This window comes from Anguilla anguilla, chromosome 5, assembly GCF_013347855.1.
Source record: "Anguilla anguilla isolate fAngAng1 chromosome 5, fAngAng1.pri, whole genome shotgun sequence".
In the NCBI taxonomy this organism is placed as follows: Eukaryota; Metazoa; Chordata; class Actinopteri; order Anguilliformes; family Anguillidae; genus Anguilla; species Anguilla anguilla.
In genome coordinates, this window is record NC_049205.1 from 57,791,710 (window position 1) to 57,817,357 (window position 25,648).

The following is a 25,648-nucleotide window of genomic DNA, read 5'->3' on the forward strand; positions in this document are numbered from 1 at the left end:
CCCAGGCCCTAAGCACGGCAAGCACACACACGTGCGCACATGCGCACACACACACACACACACACGTGCGCACATGCACACACACACACACACACACACACATACTGTACACAAAAACACATACACACATACTGTCCACAAACACACATGCTCACCCCCACACATGCTGTACACACATACACACAAACATGCACATGTGCACACACACACACACTGTACACACACACTGTAAACACACACACACACGCGCGCGCACGCACACACGTACACACACACACACACACATACTGTACACAAAAACACATACACACATACTGTCCACAAACACACATGCTCACACACACACATGCTGTACACACATACACACAAACATGCACATGTGCACACACACACACACACACACTGTACACACACACTGAATGCACACACACTGTAAACACACACACACACAAAAGCAGGAATTCATTACACACATGCATATACACACATACATGCACACACAAATACATACAACAAATGCTTTCCCACACATTTTAAATGCAGTGAGATGTCCGGACCACCTGGTTGTCTGCGCATGAGCTATATACTTATGATCTATAATTATCTATAAAATTTGCATTGTTTTGACTGTAAAATGTATTTTACAGCATTTTACTTCTGGGAGGTAAATGTCAAGGGGTTATGTCTCTTAAATGAGGTTTGTCTGCCCTCTGCTGGAACATGGAAAACATTACAATACTAAACAGTGTTTCCGATCCTTGTGTCAAAAAAACAGCCTTTTTAATATTTATTTATTGTTCTTTCTACAAGAATCTAGATCTTAACAGTAAAATTTTGTGGTCCATCAAAAAACTGACTAGCTTGCAGCAGTATAGCATAATGGTTAGGACATGGAATGCTATGTTTCTATCTGCACCTGAAAAACATCAGTGTAGGTGTCTCATTTAAGTGTAATTAACCATACAATTGTTTATTCCAAACCCCATATTCCATGATCAACTAATTAAATTCAATCAAGTAAAGTAAAATCTTTCTGTGTGTGTGTGTGTGTGTGTGTGTGTGTGTTCGTTTGTTGCTTGTTTGTTTTAGAGACTGAAATGAACATAAATAAACCAGAAAAACCTCTTCAATTATATACTTCTCAAATATACTTCCACTAACGCATGTCGATGAGAACATTGTTATCAACCAAGACTAATTTGGTGGCATTAGATCCAGTCCAGATCAGCATTAAATGAACAATCAGCTGACTCTCACAATCTGGCCATTTGGCCATCACCTGGTTTCAGTGATTATCCTTCCCTCTCCATCTTAGCTGGAGTGTTGGGCTCGTTCAGGTGTAAAATGGCTGCTGTGTATCGTGCAGATAAGGCGCTACATATTTGAGATACGTCAGATGAAAGGTTGCTATGTGAATGCATGCCATTTAAATGAGAGCTGAGTCAAAGTGAAAAACAGCACAAGCTGTTCTTCCACATGTTTGAGAGTCTTGCCGTAGAGGCAGGTAACTCAAGGTTAGGTTTTCCAGGAGGGAGGTGAGGTAAACGTGCCTGTTCCATGAGAAACCAACCTCAGGGTTACGGCTGCGTGCCCCCCCCCCCCCCCCACGTGCGGTTTGGGTCGGTTAATTTGGAGGCATTCATCGCCCCGTCCCGCTCGTTCGCCACGGGCCCTTAACCGACAGAATGAACCCCAAAGCCTGGCCGGCCTCTCACAGCTCTCCAAGGCTCCTTTTTCAAATATCGGTAGTTTTTCCACAGAACAAGGTGAGACTTGGAAAGTTTTTTTTTTTTCCAAGGAGAGAGAGAGAGAGAGAGACAGACAGAGAACAGGAGGGGGCATGAGGAGGAGGAGGAGGAGGAGGAGGAGGAGCGGCGTTTGTGGTGCAGACTCGGCGCCCCCGGTGGTGAGCTCGGACTGGAATCGCTGCCGGAGAATCGCTGTCATGTCCCGAGCGAGCGAGCATGCCGGCTCCACCTCATTTACCTGTGTTAAATAAAAAAATTTTAAAAAACCAGCTGAACAAACGGGTCTCAGAATGTGGAATCGCACGCATTGCAAACTCGCCCAGTGTAAATACATGCAGCTACTGGCGTGAAGAGGGGGAGGTTCCCCTCTGCATTGTCCAGCCAGGGAGAGGGCAATCTGTCCAACCCAAACTGGTGAGGTAATAGTTATAGGTCAGGCAGAGGTGAGCCACAGCTAAGACTGGGTTGCTGACAGACCCTTGTACCCTGTGCATAGTTCAGGCCTTCTTACAAAAGGACAGTACTTGTAGTACTAGTAGTAGTGTGCACCAATAGTAGTACTACACCTGTCCAGCAGTAGTAGTAGTAGTAGTAGTAGTAGTATCAGAGGTGGATCACCTGGCTTCAAAGGGTAAAAAGACTGACCATGTATTTGCTCCACCAACATGCACTAAACCAGCTGATTACAATAATTAGGTCTCCTATCATGCTGAAGAGTTATGCTAATTAGAATCAGCTGGTTTAGTGCATGGTGGTGGAGAAAATACATGGTCAGTCTTTTTACTCTTTAAAGCCGGGTTACCCACCTCTGAGTAGTATTATACCTGTCCAGCAGTAGTAGTAGTAGTAGTAGTAGTATACCTTTCCAGCAGCAGTACTAGTAGTAGTATTAAACCTGCCCAGTAGTAGTAGTAGTAGTACATATGTCCAGTAGTAGTATTATACCTGTCCAGCAGTAGTAGTAGTAGTACATCTGTCCAGTAGTAGTTATATTATACCAGTTGTTAGGATAGGGTCACCAACTCACTTCAAACATACATGCTTTGCTTATATTTAGTTTCTTTGATTTGGCACGCACTGCGTCATGAACAACGCGCAACAGTACCTCCCCTCACCTGAAGGTTTAAAAGACCATCCGTCCGGAAGGGGCGGGGTTAAACTGAGTTTGTGCGGGAAAATTTAAAGAGCAGAACGGACTGAGCTGAGGAGGCATTTTTGTTTATTTCATATTGCGCAATTTGGGAACCGTGTCGCATAATTAGAGACCTACAGACGGGTTTGTGTGCCTAGCGGCCTTTTGGAGAAGTAACTCCCATCATAAGCTATTTTTGTTAAAACAGTTTTTTTTTCTGTGTCTGGATACGGCATGTTTGTGGGAAGGGCTCTTTGGGGAAACACCTGCCGAATCCTCTCCATCAGAGTGCTGCCTCGCCATTGCGTGCATTTTGTGTTTTCCTTATTTCTTATTTGTTCGCGTGCGTTTTGATTTTCACTAAATCAAATCAACGGAAAGGAGAAGCAGGACATAACAGTGCCGGCCTAGAAGCAGTGCTGGTCCAACCCTACATGGACATCATCTTCTCCGCCGGTAAGAAGGGGGCATCTGGTGAATGCCAGTAAAGTAGGCTCTACCGCAAGCAAAATGGAGGTTGAAATTAAATATGAAATGCATACATGTAAATATGCATTTCATATATGTGACTGTCAATGTTATCACTTAACCTGAGCGAAGTCAGTGTGATTAAAACCGTCTGCACATTGCACAAAACAACAACATAAAAAACATGCTAAGCAATTATGTATGCACTTTTCTAATCTAGCACAAAGCAACAAGGAATTGTACTGATTTATTCGTAGGGAGTCCACCGAATTCTATGATATGTGTCCCCGATTCCACCAACAGGAGGCGCTGTTGCATCATGTACTGATCATGCGCTCACAATACGCTGGCAATTTTCTCCGCGCTGATATACTAGAAGCAAGTACGGTGTCCGACAGAGAATGGTGTAGCGCAGATGAAAATACCTGCTGATGTTGCTTGTAGTATCCTTTAAACACACAAATGTTGTGTCGCTGGATGGCGATTAGATACTTCTCGTTTTTATTGAACACCTCGTAAAACTTTAATAGCATTAAGTACATCGATGGGTCTTTTTAGATGGGCCACAATCGTTAGTCTAATTACTGTACATTCCTTTCCAGTAGGAAGAGGGATGTATGGTTGGCATTTAGCGAATTGAACGCTGTTCGAAAATCGAAATCTAAACTGAGTAATTAGCCTACATGTGCAGCAATGAAGTGCTGTTTCTCTCCTGCCTGTTATGCTGCATTCCGGAGTCTCCCCCCCCCCCCCCAAAAAAAAGTGGGAGTCACTTCTCCGTCAAATGATGTACGGATTGCAGGTTGTTTTTGTTTTAGGCAGGTTTTCTGACACGGTACTAGGAGAGGGAGAATACAGCCGGCGATTGAGAATGCTGGCTAATTTGCTGAGTTCACAACCTGCGATTGAATGTTCCACAGTGGTTCCCAAAGGTATAGTCTGCAGAGACGGAGCACTCCTATTGGCCTATGACAGCAGAGAGGCAGGCTCTGTAGCACCAGGGGTTCTGTCAGTCAAGCTAATGCAAGAGAACCCTGCTCTTGTTCAAATTTTTACTTGACAGTTAAGGGACATGCCGCGGCTCGCGTATGACAATCATGGCTCCCACCAGGCACCGCGGCAGTGTTTGGAATGTCGGGCTTCCCGGACCGCACAGCGAGTGTAGCCATGTAGATTCCGTCGATCCCTGACTCCAGTTAACCAATCAAAATCGTTCAAAACCTCATTAGTTTACATCGGCTCTTCATGGCCCCACCCATTTTTGGATTTATGAAACACCCACTACTATTACTGCTGTAACATTTAGTGCATTACCAGGCAGCATGTGAGTCATGGCTGGGACTTTACCTGGATTATAATGGTGAATAAACTGTAAAATAAGTGAGTCTATATATATACTGTATATGTATTGTTACTTTAAGCACATTTTGTGTCGAAGTTATAACTTTTGTGTTACATATTTACAATTTGTGTCACAAAAGTGAGACTTTTTATTAAATTAAAAATTTTTTTAAAACACGGACTATGTTGAAAGTAACCTAAAATGTACTGTCCTTAACTGGACATGAAGGCGTGTTAAAAAATATGTTCTGAGAGTGTGATGTTAAACCAAAGAAGTGGTTTTATCCTTTGTGATTAAACAAATCGGTCCGAATGATCCTCAGCGTCACCGGGTGGATATGTCCGCCTAGCGGATAAACAATTACAGCAACAATCATTTGGGGGCAGCGTTCCTATATATTTAGAAGAAATAAAAAAAAAGGCATGGCTTTGTGACTTTAATGAAAAACGAACTTGCTCATAGCCCACCGCTGCCCACCCCGGCTCCGGGAAACCGAGAGTGTTGATTGCAAGAGGATGTGAATTATCCTCGGATCAATGGCGGATGAAAGTCAGGCAATAAACCAGGGGAACGGGCAGAGATATTAGCTGCCGCGCTGTAACCGATTTGAGACTCATTGGCCTCGGAGGAGCGTTACCGCTGATTACATAGCGGAAGAAACTCCCCAAACACCCTATTTAATTTAAGTAGTTACAGGTCACTGCTATTGCACAGAAGCGGGAACAAAAGTCCACCGCCGTTTCGGGCTAATTTTACACCGTGGGCTCCGTTTCTAATTCCATCGCCCGCTGTGTGTTGTTTTAAATTGCGCCCCGTCGCTGTCCAGTGGCACGAGCACTGTCTGAAATGAGTCGCCCGACTTAATACACACGCTTTCGGTGTAGTAATATATGGATAGTGGAAATTGCACGAGAAGCTGTCGCATTTTTAAAGAGGTAGGATGAAATTTGAAAGTCGAAAATATGCTGGATTGAATTAAGAGATTATAACGCTTTTGCCACCCGGGTGATTTTCTACAGGGCAAGACCCGTCAATGCTGCTGCTATCTCCTCTCCCCCTAATATCTGCGGAACAAGCCGTGGGCAGAATTACAGGCTCGCGAGGATTATTACAGAATTTGAATTAGGTTTGCCAACACTGGCAAGTAATGGCCGTGGAATTTAGCTATAGAACATATGAGAGCCTATGCTATTGTAAAATAAAAAATAAACACATGCATCTCTCTCTTTCATTCACAAACGCGCGTGGGCACAAACACACACCAGCTGGATAATGTCTGCAGTTAATGGCCATATTACAAATTAGTTCTGGACGCACCAACATTGGTCCCATAGTCTGAAAGCAGTGTGTGTTTTTGGCCCTCCAATATGGAGCTGTAGAGAAAGAAGACTCAATGATTTAAACCAGCCCCCCCCCCCCCCCCCCCTATTTTTCCTGTGGTGAGCAGTGCCTTTTCATTGGTTGAAATTAAAGTCATGCATTGACAGCTCGCTGTAGCTCCACCCACGAGGTTGATGAAACCTCACATTACTGTCACTACGGTTTGATGCTGAGGGGATGGGTGGGCATATTTCCAATCCCAAAATGGGCCCTTACTCCTGGCTGTTTAGCTGCAGTGCTGCTTCTGTTACCCTACTGTCCAGCTTGGACATTTACCTCGACACCCTCCAAACCTGTAAGCCCAGGAAAGGACCAGGGTGACATCACCTGTTTCTTCCCCTCCACATTACATACAGTTGGTTTAACTCTATAGGTGTCTGTATTACCACTACTAATCCCACTATTACTGCTGCTTTATATCGTTACTATTGTTACTATGGCTACTACTACTACTACTACTACTACTACTGCTGCTACTGATACTACTGCTGCTAGTACTCGTACTGCTGGTATTACTATTGTTATAGTTTTCTTATCATAATAGTATAGTATTGTCGCTACTATAATGTACTATGTCTACTGCTCCTCCTCGTACTAGTAGGCCTACTAATACTACATCTACTGGAAATAATAATAATGGTAATGATAATACGAAGGAAAAGGAGAAAGAGGAGAAGAATTCTCATAATTTCAATTCTTATCAAAACAGAGGTTAAGGGGGTAAGAAAAGGCCTCTCTGGAACCAATTTAAAGTGAACATAATGGCGGGTGCAGTCTTCTTTAATTTGAGCGCCTCTCTGGGGTCAATGATGTTTTGCCGGCCTTCAGGCCCGCGCTGCGAGCAACGGTGACCAGCCTCATCCGAAGGTCACCGCGCCTCACGAGGGAGAGCTGCTCAAATCTGTTCGAGTTTATGATAATGCTTATAACATCGGCTGGTTTCTTTTGTTCCAAAACTTTATTAAACTCTTTTTTTTTTAGCGGCCATTCTTTTTTTTATTTTAATTTTTTGAAATACTTTCGGCCGTAGACGCTGAGCGAATGTGTTGTTGGATTCGATTCTGAACTGGCGTCCGGGGAAGAAGATAAACACAGTAACCCGGGACAGGCAGTTCATTGCGGAGATGGTTCCCCGTTAAGTACGGCTTCTTTGTTTAAGAGAGCGAATTCCCAGACATCTATAAAAATCAGACGTCCGGGTTGACGGTGGAGAAATAAGGTAAATCGCAGACGGCGCTCTGTGGACAAAACATCCATTACTGTCCTTATATTACGGCCGTCTGCAGTTACAGCAGAGCAGCTTTTTGCATTAACATCTCCGCACGGAAAGATAATACAATTAAACGATACTCTTACTTTAATGGCAGTGTGGTAATATCTCAAGATCCTTTCAGGTGAATTGCTTTCCCGCTATTTATTCTTTCTTTATTTATTTATTTTTTTGTTGTTGGAAAAACTCACCTGGGTGCAGCTCAGAAGCTGTATGACAAAAACACAATTATGAAGCCAATTATACAAAATTGCATGCCATATAAAAAACCCAAAGTTTTATGGAAGTAATGCCCATAATATTTTGGGTAATGGGACTAATTTCTTGAGTGCCTGGCTAAAACACAACGTGCGGTCCATTTTAGACAAGATTGGGCACCAATGATCTTCAGACTCTGCAGCCAAAAAACGGAAGGAATTCATCTTTGGGATTATAAATTGAAGCAGCATCCCTTTAATGGATATATTTCTGCATTAAACAAATGTCATTGGCAGTTTTCGAGGGCCATTCAATAAGATGTGTGAAATGATGAGTGGCTACGCCCTGTAAAAACTATAATAAATGCAAATGCATAAATGTTAATGTAATGTACAACTAAAATGAATCTGAAATGCTTGACGTGGAAATGCACAAATACAGTGTACTCTGTATCTCAACCACCAGAGGGAGACAAAGTACAGCGTATGTGTGAGTAAAAAGTCAGGCAAATTTTTAAGCCCACTGGAGGGGAAAGTTATAAAATGGGAATTCTAGGTATTACCCAAATAAAGTCGACGGGGAAGGTCATGCCGAATTGGCGGCGTGTCAAAGACTCCGGGGGTCATGATTGTCAAACAAATGCTCCAGTACATTTGGGGTCAAAAACTAGCACAGCTGGATGCGGGAATGATTTGAAACCCCAAACCGTCCTCATTACAGAGTTTAGTTTCCACAGGTGTGCTGGAACAAGTTCGGCCCGACTGTCTACTGCAATCAGTGTTACTTTTTGAAAATGTACCGCAATATTTCAAGGTAAGGGTTTCTGTAAGTTAAAGGAAGTTGTACAGTGGATGAGGGCGCAGCACCATTGATTTTGGCCGCTCAGGACACTTTTGACTGTAATGCATGGCTGGACTATTAAGCAATCATAAATAAATAATGTTACCGCCACTTATTAAAAGCGCAGGAGTCTGCAGTACTTAACGGCGCATTTATAATTTTCCAGTCAGAGCAGTCAGATATATTTAACTTTAAACTAAATCATTAGGGTTTGGACCGGCTGCGCTCACGCACATGATATCACACACACACACACACACATGCGTGCACACACACACACACACACACACACACACACTCTCACACACACACACCCACTCGCACACACACTTGCACACACACACACACACACACACACACACACTCTCACACCCACTCACACACTCTCACACCCACTCACACACACACACCCACTCGCACACACTCGCACTCACTCACACTCACATGCACACACAGAGGAGCATTTGAATAGAAATTGACTTATTTCTGAAGCATGAGAAACATATGGCAACCACCCCCCCCCCCCCACCCCCCCGTTGCCGGGGCCTGATATCTTGGCGGCCTGCATGCGCTGGCTGACCGCTGGCTGAGCCGCGCGGTTATTCCCGCGAAGTCGTTAAGAGCTGAACCGCAGGGGCGTCGCCCCCCCCAAAAGGAGCCCGCCCGCCCGCCCCCCCCGCCAACCTCCAGCGGGACTCCCCACCTGTGAGGAGTTTGAGCAGCAGTGCAGTTTGCTCTCCAGCCGGTGCAGACCGGTCTACACGGGCTCCCTCTGAACAGTGGGGGGGTGGGGGTGGGGGTAGGGGGGGCAAGGCTTTGATTTACTCCCGCCTGTCAGTCCCATCATTACAGACTGCAGCTGGGTGTCAATAAAGGGGACATCTGTGACAATAACACGCAGGGTCACTGCAAGGAACCTTGGGAGTCAGAGGGGATTGGGGCAGAGTGTGTGTGTGTGTATGCGTGCGTGCGTGCGCGCATTCGTGTGTGTATTCGTGCGTGTACACATGCGTGTTTATATGCATGTGAAAGAGAGACAGACAGAGAGGGAGAGAACGTGTGGGTGTGTATGCATGAAATTTTGTACAAGCAAGTTTCTGTGTATGTGTGTGAAAGAGAGACAGACAGACAGAGAGAGAGGGAGAGAGACAGTGTGGGTGTGTATGCATGAGTTTGTGTACAGTACAAGCAAACGTGTGTGTGTGTCTGTATGGGTGTATATGTGTGTGAGTGGTTGTGTATGCATGCATGTGTGCATGTATGTGTATGCATGAATGTACAAGCATTTGTGTGTTTACATGAATGTGTGTGTGTGTGCATGCTTTTGTGCATGTAGGATACAGTGTAGGATAGTGGGATTAGGAGGATGTGTGTAGATGCAGTGTAGGACAGCGGGATTAGGAGGATGTGTGTAGATACAGTGTAGGATAGCAGGATTAGGAGGATGTGTGTAGATACAGTGTAGGACAGCGGGATTAGGAGGATGTGTGTAGATACAGTGTAGGATAGCGGGATTAGGAGGATGTGTGTAGATACAGTGTAGGATAGCGGGATTAGGAGGATGTGTGTAGATACAGTGTAGGATAGCGGGATTAGGAGGATGTGTGTAGATACTGTGTAGGACCGCGGGATCGGGGGAGGAGAACAGCCTGACCTTGACTGCTGTTTAGTTGGCGGAGCTCATGGACGTCCCGGCCCACACGTCTGTGCCAGACAGAGGCGTTGTACAGTGGAGAGCCAGACGGTGAAGGACGCATACTAAAACACGGCTCTCTGCCGATGATTTTTTCCAATTAAAATCTTTGATCGCCTTTATCACACGGCCTCCATTGCCCAGCGCTAATTGTGTAATGTTATTTAAAAAAAGCCGCTGGTGCTCTTACCTGCACCCTCCTATTCTTCAGGAGTTCAAGAACATGCCTTTTCAGCATAATTTCATCTGCACCATTTTTTAAATAATTTTTTTTTGAGTTACAATTCAATTTAGGGGTTACAAAAAAAGCTGCTTTTCATTGAACAAACCAGCAATTACTGTTAAATGTGCTCAAAATATCATTATATTCATGTTTTATGAAAACGGTCTAATTTGTCATGAAATGCACGCAGAACTTTGAGCTTTTAAGAGCATTGAATATGCTCTTATGGCCACTAATTATGCACAAGTATTATGTATTTGAAATTAGATTTTTTTGGAACTCGTTTTTGCAATCAGTGAACTATTTTCGGTTAAAGAGATTTGGAAGTATTCTCCACCGTTGTTTCGGGGTCCATTTTGACTTGAGAGGAGTTCTCATGCTTCGGACTATCGAAAATAAAATTATTTCACCGTGAACGATTTTCAATCCGTATATGAAGGCATGGTGTACGAAATAAGTCAATGTTGATGTGTTAGGGGGGCAAACGTAATAAAACCAAACTGATCTCATTGGGCTTACGCAGTAGCTATCCGAGCACACCGTTTGTAATACAGCAAGACGTGGTTGCAGTGCTAATTAAGATACTGATTTTTTTTTAGTAGGTGGGGGGGAATCTTCACAGTTAGCACCTGATGGCTCTGTACATTTCAGGAGGGGAAAAAAGAGACTTCTGTGTCCAGAGTGATAACAGCCATACACTTCACTCTGATATTCAAAATTCTGGAACACCCCACCCCCCCCCCCCTCAAAAAAAAAAGATCCACCACCCCAATGGAGACCTGTGTGTTCTTTGTTAGCAAAACAAAAAAGAAGAAAAGTACAGTCTTTGAAGTTTTCTTCAAAAAAAAAAAAAAAAAAAGAAAAAAAAAGGTGGGGGATTGGGGGGAAATAGCAGCTCAAATTGGTTATAAAACCCCGGCAGGCGTATGATTTAGAGAGCCAATGAAGAATGGAAAGGTGGCCATTCATCACCGAGGGGGTGCGCTAGGAGAGTGGCCTGTCAGGGGGGCCGCCAAAGTTTGAGAGGCAGGGCCGTGAAGGGCTACACCCCCCACTCGACCCCCCCCCCCCCCCCCCCCCCCCCCCCCCCTACAAAAACAAAAAAACCAAAAAAAAAAAAAACCCCCAGGATCAACGTGAACCCCACGGCCTTTTACCAGGACAGCAGCATGGCAGGTGGGGTGCACCATGACCTCTCAGAATCTTAGTGCCAGGTGCGTTGTGTGGTGGGGGGTATAAAATGAATAATGGGTGAAAGTGTCAAAAATCCACAACAAGCAATAAACAAGCAGCCGAGGACCCTTTAGTGAGAGACTACGCACCCCCCCCCCCCCCACCCCCCCACCCCCGGGGTGCGCAGCCGGATCTGGCTCTGTGCGCTTGTTGCTGTCAGCATTAGCCTCTAACATCCCCTTGCGTTCATCAGGACTGAAGGGATGAGCTGCTAGCAGGCCTCTCATCCACAGCTTCCCTGTTAGCCTTTATAACAGGGGCGACTGGGCGGAAGGAAGTGCCGTACAATCTGTAAAGCGCGCGGACGCCCGCTGTCAGTAAATATCACCCATATCCAATAATCCACAGACAACTGACGCATGAAACAGCACAGGATTTGAAAGGTAACATTTACCGGTTTGACAACGGTAAAAAAAAAAAAAGGCTTTTAACAGGAGATGTCCACTCCGTACTTTCAACCCGGCGATGCGATATGTTAATGCTTACTTCGCAAAGCACTATTTTCGGACAGTTCTGACGGCTCGGAGTTTGTAGCAAGCCCAATCTGTTCATGATCTGACGTGAGAAAAATGTAAAGAAGAATACAAGTTGCCAATGACATTTTTCACAGACGAACCCTGACCAATATAACTCTAGTACAAATGTGACATATGGCAAATGAATCAATCAGCGACATTTTTGTTTTGTAGCGAAGAGATATTACTACGCTCAAATATTCATACTTGGAGCAGCAGCCAATTGGTCTCCTGCAATTAGATCTCATGTGTTCCAAACGCTCGCGGGCGATTCTCTGCTACTGTAGCCCAACGGATATTTGCAAGTCTGTCACGCTCATTTACAAAAATATGTTTAATTTAATTATATGAATGTATTATACTAATGCATTGGTGTAACCTGAACCTACACAAAAGACTAATGTCGGTATCAATTGTGAAATGTACCATTTCGCTTTTTGAGCTCTGTTTATTTAGTAGGCTTGGCTCTTGGTATAAACGGAATCTTCCTTGATGATCTTTATCACCGCTAACGCTACTTCGTTTGCCTTCCAGATTGGTTTCAACCTGCTTTTGCGGAGATGGAGGCCCCAATTCTCCAAACTACAGCTGATATAGGAAGGGATAACGACCACCTCAAGAAAAGGTAAGGCTAACTGCAGTAACTTTCCCAAAAGAAACTGTTATTAGCCTATTATGTAGAATGCGAATCACGGTATAACACGTCACGTCTTCAAAACACCCCACCTTACTGTGATAACAGGATTGTTTTTTGTTGTTGTTCCAAGCACAATTACAATCGTAGGATTTTAACAAGCGATTTTTTCTTAAACACTTTTCTTGTTTAGAAGGATTATTTACCCTCTTAAGCCACATGTCAGAAATCAGCTATGCATGTCATGAAGAATAAAATTCCTATGTTCATATTATGCTCATTGTGCAATATTGCAAACAACTGCATGGAATGAGATTGAAATTGTGGCTTGCAAACCAGCATAGACAGGGTGCCCCAGGACTGTTTTTGGGAACCACTGGTCTTGGTATATGGTAAAACCCAGCTATATTTGGCTGAAATGTGAAAGTTTTCTTGCTGGCTAGGACATAGCCAGGCTATATCCAGGTAAAACCTGAGCTAAAATAGGGCTAAATTGAGTTATCCTTGTCCATTTATGCCAAAATGTCTAAAACTAGATTTCCACCCCTCTAGACATGTAGATTTCACCTATATTTGGACTTGCACTAACTGGGTTGCATCCATAGATCGTATAACAAGGCCAGGTTAAAACATGGACCTAACACACGTGATCCGGCCGACCATTGCTGTGACTTCATAACTCGGCCGACCAATGGTGTAACTTCATCACTCACTCAGTCACTCACTTCATCACTCACTCAGTCACTCACTCAGTCAGTCACAGACATTCGCGTTTGTAGGGCTGGGCCCTGCTGTTGCGGTCCAGCCAAAAATAAGTTGCGCCACAAAATATAACTTGGTTTCTTTTTTCTTCATTCTTCGTTTTCTCGACTTCTGTTAGCACTAGTCTGGCTGCCATCCGGAGGAAACGTTCTTTGCTCTCTGAAGTTCGCACGACCGCAGTCCATTGTTTCTGGACATGATGTCTACCAGAGAACAGTCGGCCGCCTGTAGCTGCTAAGAGTGATTACACCCAGATGTAAGACGCTTTAACGTCGCGGGTCATAGTGTCACAAATGTACGCTTAAAAAAAAAAAAAAAAAATGGCATCCCGGTTAAGTCGTACAAACTTTAGTTTGCTACGTTTGAGGGGAAAGAAAGTGCAGTTAGCACGAGGTCATGGACGTTTCCCCCCACTTTCCCCTCTGTCAAAAGTGGTAAAAATGTGTGACGTTGCTGGCCTTAACGGTTTTTCATGTGGCGCTCCCCCTGTTTTAACAATTTCTTTCATTAAGCCCGTAGGGCATACAACCTCCTAAATACTGTGGACTGTATATAAATAGTTTTCACGATCTTCCTCTTGCAGTTCTGCTCAGTTCTGTTTTTAAGGAGATTTCTGTTCACCTTCTACATGTTAACTTCTTTAAAAAGAAGTTGTAGAGGGCCGTGCAAACCTTCAGGGCATAGTAAACGTGGTTTAAATACTAAGCGCTTCACTTTTAAGTTGCTTGAGCCCCTGTCCTTGAGAACATGGAGCACCTTTGGGGATTTGCGCACCTACATAGCTGCTAATAAAAAAAGTAAAACATATGCGCGCTGGCAAGAGGAATGATAAAAACCCGCCTTCTGTGAACGGCTTTTTAATTAAAACCACTTGTTCCCCAACTCGCTCTTAATGTTTCCCATTAGTCATGTTTGAGGGATTACAGACATCTCCAATGAAAGTCAAGGATTAAATGGAAAACACAGACGCGAGAACAATGCGGCTTGTTTTATTGCCATCGCGACCGTTTAGTAATTATGAAAAATTAACCAGATATGACAGGCTTCCCTAATTTCTTCCGCAGTTAAAGCTGACTTGCGGGAAAATAACGGTTTATTGGTGGGGTTGCTACGGTCAGGGTGTTCAGCTGTTGCAAGTCGACAGTTTTTTTTTTTTTCTTCTGTGAAGATGGTTTTAAACCCTTTTTTAAAGTGTGTTTGTCCAGATTGGCATTTTTAAACAATAATTACCTCGTGCTACAACACAGCTGTTTGTACCAGTGAATCCAAAAAATAGTATTTGTCTCTGCAAATATTTTTTACTGAAGCTTAGCTAAGATAAAGGCAGAGGATACATACTCTTCCGGTGTTTTTGCATTATAAGAGAAGGCCGACTGTGGAGTTTTCTACGTAGAAACTGAACCAGTTATTAATGTTATTAAATGTTATTATAGAATGACCAATTAAAAACTAGCAAGAAAAAGAGGAGGAGATACTTCTTGGCTGGACCGCAACAGCGGGGCCAGCCCTGCAAACGTGAATGTCTGTGACTGAGTGATGAAGTTACACCATTGGTCGGCCGGTCCAGCCATATACTAGGTTTTGACCTGGTCTTGTTAATACCAAAACGGCAGTTTGACCGCTGACCCTTTTGACCGGATTGGCCATTGTTCCTCTCCTTTGGATTTCGAGCAAAGTTGAGTCGGAGAGACCTTGCGAATCTAAGCTGCCCTCATCTGGAACTTTGCGCTCGCCATATGCTGAACTTGGCAAACGATCAGTGAACGCGTAGGACATGCTTGTACATTAATTAGCCTGCATACGTGCTTATGTGTACCACGTTTAACGGTTCTGCTATGTCTTCAGTTATGTACCCCGTGTTTGACCTTTTAGCAGTGCTCACGCTTTTAAAAATAAAAAAGAAAAGAAAATGGATTCAGTCCCTTGTTAAAAACACATCCACGCACTCGCGCGCACAGAATTATGCATCAAAATGTTTACTTGTGCCACATTTAAAATTCAGGAGTGCATTATTCAGCACAAACAGCGAAGGTGCTGGCTTGAGATACCTTCGCCCTTTGAGAAAATGGTGAAACAAAGATGCAACTGCGATTTGCTTCCTGCATAAACCTGGCCGGGCTGGCTCGAGAAATATGACAGTAATGTTAAGGTAGTGCGCACAGTTGTGCTGTTTGCCCGACGATAATGCGCAATTTAAAATTCTCATCAAAATTTATGGTCTGATGGAGCTTCTGTTGGATACCAAGTGTTGGCACTCAGAATAAGCAATAGACTATGGGGGTTTGGGAGCACGGTATGAAACAAATTATATATATATATATATATATATATATATATATATTTTTTTTTATCATTTGGACATATTTATTGGGTTTAGCAGTAGGAGCGGGCTCTTTAATGTTATTTGCGGAAAGAACACACATTGTACGAATCATCCGTGCGAAAGCGAGACGCGCACCCCGGTCCGAATGCCTCCACCGGGTTCCCTGCAGCGCACGCACCTTTCACCGAGAACAGCTCGCCATTTCGCGGCGCGCGGATAATTAATAAAGCGGACCCGGTCCTTAAACACGGCGGCTCTTCAGGTCGCGTGTGGCTCGAGCCGCTTCCTGCGGCGCGAGAAGACAAAGATGAGAGTCCGCCCCCCCGTGCGGGATGAGTCATTGCCCCTAATCCGTCTGCGCTGGTTCTGAGGGAGGGAAGGAGAGAGACCGGCCGCGCAGCGCGATGTGATTTAAAAGGCTTTGTTATGACTTTCGATGGAGCTGCATGGGAACGCGCAGGCGTTCAGTGCCGCTAGCCGCAAAGACATTTTGAATTTTTCGCACGCTAATAGGAAACAGATAGGTGTAAGGGGTGTACGCACTTTAGGCTTATGCCGGTATTATTAATTAAAACCCAACTAAAAGACGCTTTTATCTGCAATTTCAGTAATGAGTAATTGTTGCAATAATAATAATAATTCAATGTGTTTGTTAGGGTGTGTAATAATAGCTTTTTTGTACACAGGCCTGCACATTTGTGTCTGTGTGGATGCATGAGTGCACCTACAGTGCACCACAGGTTTGTGTGTGCATGTCTGTGTTTGTATGTGTGTGTGTCAGTGTTTAGATGAGTGAGTATGTGTGCTTGTGTGTGTGTGCGCATGCGTGTGTGTGTTGGTGTTTGTGTGTGGTGTGTGTGTCTGCATCTGTGTTCGTGTTTATAGACTGATTGTGTGCCTCCTTGGCGTCCCGCCTCTAGACGTTTCTTCATTGTCGGCATGTAAATTGGTTTCTTTAGTTTGGCACGTTGGGGGGGGGGGGGGGGCAGAGGGAGAGAGCCAGCACCTCTGACGGCATTCTGTCAAGGTTGAGGGGGCCAAATGATATGAGATTATATTAGGACTGAGAACAGCAAGGCGTGGGGTTCGGCGAGCCCCCCCCCCCCCCCCCTCTTCTTCCACCGCCCGGAATCCGGAGAGCACCGCGCTGCCGCTGACTCCTGGGACCCAATTACAACGAACACGCAGACGCGGCTCCTCGCTGTGCGCCCCCGTCCCGAGCCACCCCGGACGCCAAATAAATAAAATGAACACGGGCCGAGTTCTTCCCCTCCGCCGCCCCCGCCCCCGCCGCCTCGCTCCCCCAGCCCCTTTGTTAAAACTCTATATCTCTACCGCTCCATTCCCCCCCCCCCACAGCTACATTAAATCCCATTAAATTCACCTTCATTAAAACGGCCCTCCTCCTCCTCCTCCTCTTCCTCCCCTTCCTCCCCTTCTCCGCTGCGCGCCGCGCGGCGGCCCCCTAACGCCAGGGCTCTCAAGGACGCGCTGCGATAATGAGCAGCGAGCGGGTCTGACCTTGAGACGGCGCGGATCTTCATTCCCAAATCAATAACTTATGCTTTAAATTAAATTAAAAAAAAAAACAAGACTATGTGAGACCCGGGCTATGATTTCCAGGCGTTGATTGCCTGGATTATGCTGCTCCTTCGAAAACTGCAGCGGCCGAAAAGGTGTTTAGCTTTAAGCTGCAGCGTACATATTCCGTTAAGTGAGGGATTTTTTTTATTTATTAATTTTTTTCTTCCTCGCCACCGCGATGCGGGAATTGACGGACAGCGTGGTGTTTCCATATTTGTGAGGCTGCGTGGGCTCAGCAGACCTGTGGGGGGGGGGAGGGGGGGAGGGGGGATTTTTAAGGTGTTATTTTGCCTCGCATAAACATTTAGGTGACCAGTGCAGTTTTTTTATTATATTAAAGCACAGTGTTCTATTCTATAAACACAGCATCTATCTGTTCTGTTTCATTTATTGTACTCTCACAGTATTACACAAGAAATGTGTCATAATTCTAAACGTGGGACGTGTTACGGAGGCAGAGGGTTTAATAAAATAAATGGCCGAGGCTTCGGAGACGAAGTGTCCAGACATCAGTCATTCGATTTTGACCGAGTCTGTGAGGGGAAAGATTTAGGGGTTTTAATTAAAAAAAGGGAACCATAAAGGCTTAAGAAGGTGACTGGCGCCGTGGCGTAGCGCGCCTGGGTGCGGGACTGCACCCTCTCCGTCCTTTTGTAGCGGCCCTTGTTGTGAGCCTGATTGAGCGGAAAGGATTAATTTGTCCTGGGGTGCTAATTTCTGTTGGACACGTTCGTAATGCGAAAGTACCGGGTCTTTATCCTGGGGGGGCTGAAGTGGGCGGGGAGGACGGCGGCGACTTCATTTCTTTAATCAAATCCGCTCTTAAATGGGCCTTATTAAATTACGCAGCTTACACTCGGGGGGTGGGGGGTGTGGGGGGGGGGGGGGGGGGATTGGGGCGGGGGGGGGGGTGGAGCGGGGTGTTGGGTACCAGCAGTGTAGTCGGGTAGTCGTTTTTGAAATGGGTGTTTCACAGAGTAATTAAATAAAAAATCTTTTTTATTTTTTTTTTGGTAAAGTATGACACGTTCTTTCTGTAAAGCCCATTGATTAGGAAAGAGGGGAAAAGAACATTGGCGATATTTATGTGTGTGTCTGCCATTTAGCGTCTCTGATGTCGTGAAGCTTGAGGTACAGCTGTGGGCTTAATGTTGAACTGGGCGTGGTTTGTGGGTTTATGTTGGATTCTGGGTAGTGCGTGTCCCCAGGTCACTCAAAACGGGGTCAACATTTGGGAGACTCAGGAGACTGTGGGAGATTTTCAGGGACTTTACTAAATGCAATCGCCATAGCGACACAGTGAAATGTATGCGCAAATGCAAATATGTATTGCATTTCTCCGTGCGTAGTTGTAGCGCTTGCATTTAATAAAGTTGCTGAAAATCTTCCATAGACGTGGAACTTCCTCTTTTTTGTATGTGCTCATGATGTTGTCATCTTTTTGATCCACAATACGGGATTGTAATTGGTACCGTAGGCCTGTTTTCCTATTCCCTAATTTAGGGGTTGGCAGGGCGTACCCCACGCCCGTACGGCGCTGAGAGCCCAGAGAGTCCGGAACTTTTCAGGCTTTCCCACAAAAAAAATAACTGCAGTGATCACAGAGTCTCTCTCCTTCCAGGCCTTAAATTCTGTACCCTGTGACCTCATGCAAGCGCAGAGATTTCAGAAAGAAAAAAAATAAATTCACACAGCCAGGCAATAAAGTTCTTGGGCTCGAGTTGGTGATAATACCAAAGTATTGGATTGTTTTGCGTTTCCTTTTTTTTGTCACCATCATCGTCATCCTTTTTTTTTTTTCCCCCGTTTTCCTGGCCTGGGTCTGCTGCTTCCCGTTTTTCCCGCCGATTGCATTATCGGGAATTCTCCGGTCTTCAATTATTCATTGGGCACGGCGGAACTGCTGACCTCGTGGGGCACCAGCGTCAGCAGTCAGACTGTTCCCGCAGAGAGCCTGGCTGTTAAACACTGTGCGTGTGCGATTCCCATAACCCACGCTGCTCAGGAGCGTCCTGTGCAGTTTCTGCATGGGGATCGGAGTCCTGAGGGAGACTGATCGTATGAGGGGAAACTGATCCTACAGCTGATCCTCCGCTTCTCTTCTCTAGCCATGTTGAGCCATTTCAGCCTGCTAATGATGCTGATCTTTACGGCGGAGCTTTTAATTGCTACACGGTGTTGGGCCTCACTTTTAAACTGTAGATTTAAGCCCTTTGAATTATTACTGACTCACATTGTGATTCACATTGTCCATGCTCTGGCAAGGCAGAAAACGATGCGTTCTGTTCTGTGCAAACTGATTTTGGGAGGGCGGCACACTGAGCACCCACTGTGTCCATGTGCGTGTCTGTGCGTGCGTGTGTGTGTGTGTGTGCGTGTGTCCGTGTGCGTGTCTGTGCGTGCGTGCGTGTGTGTGTGTGTGTGTGTGTGTGTGTGTGTGTGTGTGTGTGCGTGTGCACGTGTTTCTGCTGTACTAGTAGTCGTTTACCACAGCGGTCACTGTCAGATGGAGACGAGCGCTACCAGCCAGCCCATGTTTGGTCTCTTAAAACAGGGCCCTGGAAAGTTCCGGATGAAGTACAGAGTGAGAACACCCTCTGTGCGCTGCTGCAGAAAGAGCCCGGTGTGGGCTTCAGACATGTCACTGCAATCTCAGCACTTCTCAGGCCTGTCCACCAGGTGGCGCTCCAGGCTGCAGTGTTGCACTGCACATTTTATGAATTTCAGACAAAGGACTGGTGTGTCACACGCTCATTAACATTTGCTTATTCGTTCAGTTTGTGAAGTAATATGCATCTGGTTTGTTGTTTTGCTCTATTGTAAGCTTCACAGTGGACAAACAAATGAGAAGTTCCTGCTTAGCCATCTCTGGAACAATAGGTATGGGTTTTCATACTGTAAATATAGATTTCCTATGACAAATATTAAGACTTTACTGTAAGCCCTTGGTATGGTACACAGTTAGAAAATACTTTGTCATGTTACTGCTGAGAGATTCAATGTGACTTAATACTTGAAACAGTTAATAAACTGGTAGTAAGCAGTTAATAAGCAGGTAATAAGTTTACCTTAGATTTTGGGTTAACCCAATTGTAAAGAATTGGCTAAATGCTTTTTAACACAGAATATCTACATCAGTACCCGATATTAATCAAAATAACAAATACGAACACAACACATTGGGGCCATGCAAGCTACAGGAGCCACGTACCGCACATTCCAAAGTTAAGAAAGGGGGGGTGGGGAGGAAAAAACCCCACGTCCGTTTACCGCCAAAAATAGCTTTCATTTCGGCGCGCTAGCAATAAAACTAGCGCTGATGTGGGCGCCGTGGGAACCGTGACTGCACGCACCTGCTCTGAAGGCTCCCCACTTTAAGGCCTTTGTAGTTAAAGCCAAGCCAACGGTTCTGATCATAAATTTGACCTTCAAAATTGCGACGTGGGCCAAATGAATATATCCGTATGTAGAGGTCTACGGGTGTGTGAGCCACAGAACAGCTCTGCTCTGGTTTTTTTTATGCTTTCTGCTCAAATATGAGAGAGAGAAGGAAAACGAGAGCTAGAGAGAGAGAGGGCTTGACCCCTCCCCCCCCCCCCCCCCCCCACCCGTCCACCCCCATAGTTGGCATAGCAGCTGCCAACATCAGCACCGTCACCCCCGCAGCCAGACGTGGTCTGTAAACACGTCGATGGCCCTTTACATATTCCCTCCAGCAGGGGGAGCTCAGTCAGGATGTTTTTTCCCTGCAGCATTGCAGGAATTGCTTGCGTTGTTGTTATTGGAGTTAAAGGGTTTTGGATGGGAAGGGGGCCGTTTGAGACGGTGGCTCGCCTGGTATTTGGCACCTTCGCTGCTCATAAAAGGCCTGACTGAGCCTGAAAAAGCTGCTAATTGGAGCACTGACGTAATATCCTTCGGTTGGGAGTGGGGCGTGGGAAGATTTCCAGACGTCTGCATTTTGGTTACCATATATTACAAAATATGTGTTAACCAATATATTTCGCATGTGTTACCATATATCATCCTCATATGCGGTAAACGATAACAACAGCAATTTGAGTAAAATGCGAGGTGGTAGGCTTTGTGAAACGATATGCAGTGATCGATGTACAGGCTTGTTCCCGTGCCGACACACACACACACACACAGGCGTGTACAGAGCAGAGGAACTCTGGGCAGAAGAGGCGAGTGTCCGTGCGGCGGGTGGTTGGGTTGAGTGGCGGTTGGGAGGGGCCCGGCCGTTTATCCCTCAGGGACACAGAGCGGTTTAAAACCCGCGGGGGCCTGACGCGGGATTCGCGATTCGGATTAATCGTGAACGCGGGCACGTGGCGTTTCCACCGACACGAGAGGTATCGTGACCCCTGCGGTCAGACCCTGATGGGACGTGGGAGGGGAGAGACGTTATTTTTGGCCGGGTCTCAGGCCTCAGGCTCGGCCTGCCAGCCTGGTAGCCCGTCCCGTCGGCGAAGTGTAACCGGGCGTTAAAAAAAAAACAAAAAGCAACAAAAAAAAACCTTCCTGGGTCTTTGAAAAGAAAAGGTGGGGTTCGGGTTCTCTTTAAAGGCTACTCAAACTGAAAAAACAATATGTTTAATATTAAGGGTGGGGGTATGTGTAAGGGTATCTGTGGCGGGCCGGGGGCTGCGGCGGGGTCTTGTTTGGATTAGTTTACGGGCGGCGGGAACGAAAGCACCCCGCCGCGGCGCGAAGGGCCTCGCTCACCGGCCTCTTCATCCCCTCGCTCCCTCCTCCTCCTCAAAGTATTTATATCTGCCAGACCGGTAATTAATCACTCCGTGGCTTTATGTTAACTGGCTAGGGCTTGGTCGCAGTGGTACTGCGTGCGCGGAGGAGGAGGAAGAGGAGGAGGAGGGAGAGGAGGGCGAAGATGTGGTATGTGCGTTTCATAGATCTCTCTGTCCTGCCAGAAGCCACAGAGCATGACCGCAATTAAAACAGCTGTTTAATTTATGGCGGCCAGGCGTGAGACGCTCGGCCTCCTCCCCCACCACGAGGTTCCAGAAGTTCGCTTTTTAGAAATTCTCTCAAATGGAAAATCGACATTTTTTCCACTTTTCTTTTTAAAAATTTTTTATTTTTTATTTTATTTTTTTGAACGTTCATGACAGCCTGCCAACTTTTGTCTGTCTTCCTTCGGTGTCTTCGGCGATGAGCGAGAGGGATTAGCACGTAGCACGTTAGCACGTAGCTCGGCTGGCACGATGGCTGTTTCTCAGCTAGCCGCGGATGGCTGTTTCTCAGCTAGCCGCACGATGGCTGTTACTCAGCTAGCCGCACGATGGCTGTTACTCAGCTAGCCGCACGATGGCTGTTACTCAGCTAGCCGCGGATGGCTGTTACTCAGCTAGCCGCACGATGGCTGTTCCTCAGCTAGCCGCGGATGGCTGTTTCTCAGCTAGCCGCGGATGGCTGTTTCTCAGCTAGCCGCGGATGGCTGTTTCTCAGCTAGCCGCGGATGGCTGTTTCTCAGCTAGCCGCGGATGGCTGTTTCTCAGCTAGCCGCAGTCTGTTGTGCAGTTCGGCTTGGTTAGATTCACGCAGGCAGAGCTGGAAAGGGGAGTGCTTTGTAGTGACAGGCCCTTGTCTGCTAGGTGCTCAGTAAAACCATCGATTGTTAATTTTAACCTCCATTTTGCGTATTGAACTTCCTGTACATTTATTGGATTTTGAAACGAGCATTATTTTTCTGTGTAAAAAAAACAAAAAAAAAAAAAACAACTACTTTACTGACTTTGCTTCTGTATATCGAAGGGGGCATACACACTTGTTCGTTAACCGTGAGGTGAATTTTGTTTGCATTAAAGGTCCATTTGCAGTCCTCCCTGTGGTGTTTCCAGTAGCAGAGAGAGAGTCCTGGAATACAAATGATTGGTATCTTTGTCAAATGTGACTCTTAGTTAGGGAGGAAAATCCAATCCACACCGTTATATATTCAAAGTTAAATTAACTCTTCCGGAGTGTATCTGAGTCCAGTATGGCCAGAGTGGATTCATATCAACTCTGTTAGAGTAAAATGAACACTGGACATTTTACTGTATGTACTGTATGCTTAACTGCCTGCGACCAAAACCTTGTATTTGTGTTCGTTGGGTAACTGGCTGCACACTCTTTTCGGGTCTGTTATTGCACTAACCCTGCGGATTGAGTTTACAGAAAGGAAACATCGGTCTTCTTTTTCAGTGAATCTGTGCAGCCCTTGTTTAAGCCCGAGCTGTTTGGTTTATTTAAAGGGTCCTGTGTGGTTTATTTAAAGGGTCCTCCACTGGCCCCTGGGAAACCAAAGATGGCCTCTCTCTGTTTATCAACCGCCTCTCTGGCCAGGGGCTAGCCAAGCCCCTCATAGAGTGGAACGATGCTGGAGTTTAACAGAGATGGCTTTACTCCATATAAAATAATGCCACTCTGGCAAAAGAAAGAAAAAGAAAAAATTGAGTAATTGTGCATTTTACATGGCATTTCATTAGATGTTTCCTCAGTATAGGCCCTTTTGCTAAGTTCTACACTCTTCTGGCATTTCAGACTTTGCGGAAACTGTGTCGCGTCCTTCAAGTACTCTGCTGGCATTGTGATTGGGGCACCACTACTGTGGTCACATGACCCGGAGGGGTAACGGTGACTGATGGAGGGCTGGGGGAGTCTGTCACTCTGTTTGGAGCTCTTAAATGGTTTGCTTGTTTTAGCGATAATATGTTGAGGTTTGAAGCATATTAGAGCGCTCACTTACTGGAGCACACATTCACTCCTGAGGTCTCATACTGGAGCCAGTGTGCGCAAAAAGTTTGTTTGACCGCGATGCCGCCGCCGCCGCCGCCCGTGAGACCGTGCCAGAGCGCGTGACGTCAGCGGCGAAGAACTGGATCCGCCCGAACAACGGGAGCGGCGGTGTTTTATTCGCTGAGAGTCTGAGACTGTTCTTTTCTCGCTATCAGCCAAAGAGAAGGAAGAGGAACTTGCGTCGGTTGCCAAGGGGACGGTAGTCGTGGGAGGCGGGAGGAGGGTTCTGGGGGCGGAGATGGGCGCAGATCGGTACGCGAGGGCTCCTGGATCGGGTTGACCGGTCGCGGCGCTAGCTTTCAGAGCGGTGAGCCTCACGGTCAGGACCAATTCCTGACCGTGACTGTGCCGACTCTGAATGGGACCTCCGTGGAGGCCAGGGAAGGGTGGGACTGGCCTGGAATTAGAATCCAGGTATTCAAAATGTGTCCGTCAACAAAAATGGTGTGATGCCATCTCTGCTCCCCCCCCCCCCCCCCTTCCAAAATGGTGGTTGTTACATATCCTGAAGTGTTTTGAACTAACAATGTCAAACTTAACTGTGGGTAATAAGATGTGTGCAGTCAGTGTGCATTTAAAATATTCCCTGAGTCAGCAGCCCGAAACAAAGGCGCGCACGGTGCTGGCAGGCCTCGCGGTGCTGGCAGGGGAGACGCCGGCGTCTGGAACGCGGTCTGCGGGCGGTTAGCGCTGTCATCCTCCTCAAGCGCTGCTGACATCACAGGAAATGGAACGCTCGCATTCAGAGAGTCGAGACCCGGGCGCAGGAAACTAAAGAAGAAGAAGAAGGAAAGGAGGGGGGTGGGGGGGGAGGAGGGGAGGAGGGGCGGAGTGGGGAGGGGAGAGAAGGGAAAAGCTCTCCAAGTCCTGGACTCGCGCCAGGAAAAATGATAATTGTCATGTAAAATAAACTCGGAATATCATTATTACAGCGGGCCCGCGTTGCTTCCAATAACAATCTGCCTTTTTATTTAGTCTGTTACAGATCTGTAATTTACGTTGAGAGCGGGCCCACGGCGTTTGAAGGGGGCGGCCAAGGAAAGCGGGCGGAGAAGTGAGCGCAGCTGCGGGTGATTAGGGCCGGGGCCCCGGGGCTACGGCTGGGGATTCGAGAGTAAACATGGAGCCCGTCCACAGTCAACAGCGTTTACAAATGTATTAGGAGGGAGAGGCTACCGAATTTCCCAGGAATGAGCGGCGACGGGAGGAAGGGATGGCGGGAGAGAGAGAGAGAGAGAGAGAGAGAGAGAGAGAGAGAGAGAGAGAGAGAGAGAGAGAGAGAGAGAGAGAGAGAGAGAGAGAGAGAGAGAGAGAGAGAGAGAGAGAGAGAGAGAGAGAGAGAGAGAGAGAGAGAGAGAGAGAGAGAGAGAGAGAGAGAGAGAGAGAGAGAGAGAGAGAGAGAGAGAGAGAGAGAGAGAGAGAGAGAGAGAGAGAGAGAGAGAGAGAGAGAGAGAGAGAGAGAGAGAGAGAGAGAGAGAGAGAGAGAGAGAGAGAGAGAGAGA

General features: G+C 46.2%; 1 long non-coding RNA gene across 1 annotated transcript in view; it reads left to right on the top strand.

Moving 5' to 3' along the window:
* The first annotated feature begins 2,913 nt into the window (after positions 1–2,913).
* Positions 2,914–25,648, top strand: part of LOC118228142 — a 33,752-nt gene continuing 11,017 nt past the window's right edge. Inside the window, exons 1-2 of the long non-coding RNA XR_004765415.1 lie at positions 2,914–3,336; positions 12,577–12,667. This is a non-coding gene — a long non-coding RNA (uncharacterized LOC118228142). The remainder of the gene's footprint in view (positions 3,337–12,576; positions 12,668–25,648) is intronic.